The sequence below is a fragment of the Anoplopoma fimbria genome, chromosome 20 (genome assembly GCF_027596085.1).
Source record: "Anoplopoma fimbria isolate UVic2021 breed Golden Eagle Sablefish chromosome 20, Afim_UVic_2022, whole genome shotgun sequence".
In the NCBI taxonomy this organism is placed as follows: Eukaryota; Metazoa; Chordata; class Actinopteri; order Perciformes; family Anoplopomatidae; genus Anoplopoma; species Anoplopoma fimbria.
In genome coordinates this window covers 19,921,062-19,925,473 of record NC_072468.1, presented here as the reverse complement: position 1 = coordinate 19,925,473, position 4,412 = coordinate 19,921,062, and the positions used below count along the sequence as shown (strand labels likewise).

At 40.1% G+C, this 4,412-nt stretch overlaps 1 non-coding gene across 1 annotated transcript; it reads left to right on the top strand.

Annotated features, from left to right (window-relative positions):
* Positions 1 to 1,009: 1,009 nt before the first annotated feature.
* On the top strand, positions 1,010 to 1,081 carry trnap-agg (transfer RNA proline (anticodon AGG)). Its single transcript has one exon. It is a non-coding gene; the product is annotated as a tRNA-Pro (tRNA).
* Positions 1,082 to 4,412: the final 3,331 nt, after the last annotated feature.

Here is a 4,412-nt window from a genome sequence, read left to right as displayed (position 1 = left end):
ATAAAAATGGCGTCAAACCCTGATGTAACAATGAGCTGCTATATTTCTTTATAATGCTGTACAAACACTGCAGTGATGCTGCTTTTCTCCCCTAGAGGTGGACAGTGCTGAGCTTTGTGCAAAGTATCAGGTCTGGCAGTTTTTACAATATGAATCTGTGTAAAAAATATAATTACAGGTATGGGAAGGCCATCAGTGAAGCACCCTTAAAGTGTGTTTACCATCTCCAGAGGGTTCGTTAAGAGCTTTAAAATTAGGCGGAGTAAGAGGCCGGTATCATGACATGCCTTGCAAATAATCCAGCAGCCAATACCCACAAGGCTTTGTTTCGGAGGTTATCTTTGCTCTCCACTCAGTTCACTCGAGTAGCCTATCTATCAGTGACGGAAAGGGAGCAGCGGTGACAACCACAGCGCGATTAGACGCTATGGCGGTTGAACAGGGCCAGCCTTTGTTGTTGTTTACACAGCGTTTGCCCATCATTAGGCTTGGCAAGACTGCCTACTCCTTTTATGATAATTAAAATGAATATACAGTAAAGACTGCACGTGTGGCTCCCAGCCAGAATTTTGAAGTAAGACTCAATTAACCTCAATGACCCTGTCCAACACAAACAATGCAAAATTAATTATATGCAGCATCCAACCCAGACAAGCTTAGTGGCTTCAAAACTACATTATGAATGGTTTAGAATGCATTTCCACCTTGTTTTCGTTTGCGTCTGCCAAATCAATGGCCCATTAAAAAATCTGCAGCAACATAAAATGGATATCATGAGAGCGCAGTGGTTTGCAGAGCATGAAAGCTCTGAGAATCAGCGTTTTTTTTTTTTCTTTTTGTATATGATTATCCTCTTGTGGGATCCTCATTGTTTTGACTTTAATGTTAGACAGACATGAGCTTGTCAAATATTTTGAAACAAGAGTGAACACAATACATATCTTTTTGTGGGTTGAGAGGGATCTTGATGTGTGCCGCATTTGATGTCAACTATATTATTCTCGGCTATGGCTCGTTGGTCTAGGGGTATGATTCTCGCTTAGGGTGCGAGAGGTCCCGGGTTCAAATCCCGGACGAGCCCTGTGCTATATCTTTAGGGGCGGCTGTGGCACATGAGGTAGAGCGCTTGTCCCGTAACCACAAGGTTGGTGGTTCAAACCCCTCTACTGGCAACATGCCGAGGTGTCCTTGAGCAAGACACCTAACCCCAAGTTGCTCCCCGGGCGCTTCATTGCAGCCCACTGCTCCTCCGGGATGGGTTAAATGCAGAGAAATAATTTCCCCATTGTGGGACTAATAAAGGCTTAATTATTATTATTATTATTCCTGTTTGCTATAACGGTGCACAAGTTAGTTGTTTTGGGAAGATAGCACACATTCACGTCAGACAGGTCACACAGGATGACAGCTTGAAGAACGCATGCATCGCCATGTGTCTCAATATGTGTGTGTAAACAAGTCCCACTCCGACACACACACGTCCAGACAACCTGTGAAAGAAAGTGTCTCTCTAATTTGAAACGTGCTTGCATTTGTGCACAATACAGTGATCTGCAGACTTTCATGTTATCACATTGGCAGTTATGAGTAATTGCAGCCTGCAGCAGTCCCTACCCCTGGACAACTTTTAATTATGTTACAAAGTGCAAACGCTCTCCCGCATTAATGTCTCCGCTGGAGTCTTGAACGATTACATTCACTCTGGTGGTGTACAAGGACTAGCTTCCCTAAATCATGAAAACATTTTTAATAAACTGAGGTAAACTCACACCATGGTATTTGTCGATGTTAGTGAGGGATTGCCCTTTGTGTTACATACGATAAGGATTTAAAAAATAATGTGAGGCAAAACCGTGTAATGTTTACAGAAGCTGAGAGGCGGCAGGGGAGATGAATTCCTTTTTTTTTTTGGAAGAAAGGGAATAGCAGAGATAGAGTGCTGACAGCATGAATGAATGAACCCACTGTAACGTATTCCTCGGGCACCGTGGATCATTTATGTCTTGTATGGCCTATGCCTGAAACAGCTCTCCGGAGATTAACGTGATGTGTCCATCATCGTAGGAGCAGATGAGTGTGAAGTGAAGCACATACCAACCAGCAGCATGTCACTCACAGTTTCATGTTGGGCAGGTCCCTCTTGTCACACTTGAGTTAAGGAACACCTCGGGGCATGATTGCTTCACTACCGGTTTTGACCAACACATAGAGATATAAAACATAAATCGATAGACATTTTTTTTAACACTGCAGATGAGCAAGCGGAAAGCAACATTTAAGACATGTTTTTCTATTTTTGAAAAAACATTTATCCTCAGTTGAATCAGTTTTGTTATGCAGCTCACATAGTCAAACATGTAGACACCAGATTCTGTTCAATTAGAAATGTTGCAACAAGAGCTGAATTATTTCAGTAGTTCATCAGATATGTACCGGGGTGGATAATGTAAGAAACGTGCAGTCTTATACAAACAATTCTCCTATTCGTACATTTTCTTCCCTCTGGTGGTTCTTAATATCCTAAGTGATATGAGACAGATTTTCCAGAGAGGATTAAGTAGACCTTTAGGATACATCTAAAGAGATGAACCTGATGATGAAACCATGAAGGTGTAATGATTTTGATATTAACTTTATAAACATTGATTTGTTTTTGTGTTACACTTACCATCAAGACATCATTCATGGAAGGTTAACTATATATTAACATGTTGATGCTTACAAGACATGCTCTTGTTTAGGTATGACACACATATTTAATGCTTGACTGATTATGACTGCGTACATTATGCATAGAGGAAAAATGACCACCTCGCTTAAAAAAACAAGAGACAGGGGTCGTTGGGAAACTTGCTCTCTCAATCAATGTACAATGCACCGTGCTGGCTTAATCACAGATCTTGTACATGGATAATTGCTACAAGTGAACCTTGCTTGGCTGACATTTGCATATATTGAGTTACAGGAGTCAGTCTCACTCAGACTCCATCTGCTGGATCACCGCATGTGATGTTATCTGTGTGGAGCTGAAAACATCAAAAGCACTTTCTTTCAATCATTTTTCACACATCAGTGCAGTTTTAGTTTGATGTTAATTCTGTTTAATGGAGGGCTGGAATGCCATTCTAAATCGATTATAGACTTACTGTAATTTGGTTGAAGTGGATATGGAAAATATCACTGCTATAAATATATATGTATTTTAAGAGAGTGTGTGAGAGAGAGAGAGAGAGAGAGAGAGAGAGAGAGAGAGAGATGGAAAAGTTAACTCATATGTGCAGTTAATTAACAAACGAACCGTAGCAGATTCATCAATGTGTCCACATTATAGCTATAGTCTAGGCCATTGGTTCCCATCCTCTGGTCCCCCTCAGGGACACCCACCCACCAAGGGTCGAGACATAAATCAAAGGGGTCACAAGGTGATTTTAAAGGAGAGAAAAGCAGAATTTTTTTTTTATGCCACACAGTTACTGAATCAGTGGAGATAGAACTGAGTCTGAACTTGTTGAGATCAGCGGAAGAAACCAAATAAAGTCCATCCAACACACTGGTGACCTGATGGTGGCGCTAATTAGTATGTTGTTTCCCAACTACAATTAAACACTCTGCTGGAAAAGATGGATGACTAATATGGACCTTACACACACTGATCTAAAAAAAGACATCAGCTCCATCAGTTGCAATGGAGGCTTTGAAAAGAAAAATCGTCTCTGAGAGTTAATATACAGTACATTTCTTTTGGAAGTTCTTAGTTTGATGTTTTCATAAATAGTCACATTTTGGTTTAATTAGTGGTTTTTCAATGTAAGTTTCTTTGATAAAAAATGTAAATGAGCTCCCTGCATTAGAAAGAGAGTTGAGAAATAAACTAATAGATTTCAAATTTGCAAGATAATTTCAGTTTACCTTCATAATACCCTTGCAACACTGGAAATCACATATTTTCAGAAGCACCATTCATCTTGTCTGTGAAACAATATGACAGCATAGAAAAGTAGTCTACTTTAGTTGTCGTCACTTGTGACTGAACGAACTTTTGAAGTGTTGCTGATGGTTGGAAGCTGCATTGGAATTTGTATTTTGTTCAAGCTAGAGAGGCTGTTCGAAATCGGATCCAAACCCTCCTGCAACAACAGATCAATAGGCCTACTGACAAACTACTACAAGACACGTAACAAAATATTACAGTAAACCATCTGGAAGGCTTGTGCTGCTCACAGTAATTAAAACAATAGATATCCTGGTGACAGGGACAAGGAGAGGAGGGATGTTACATGACAGGAAAAAAAATAGGAGTGCAACATCGGCGACCGGTTCGATGCAATATGAAAAAAAAAGAACAATACTGATATTAACTGAATTGTTGCTGAATAACATGATCCTATAAATCATAAGAGAATATCATTATT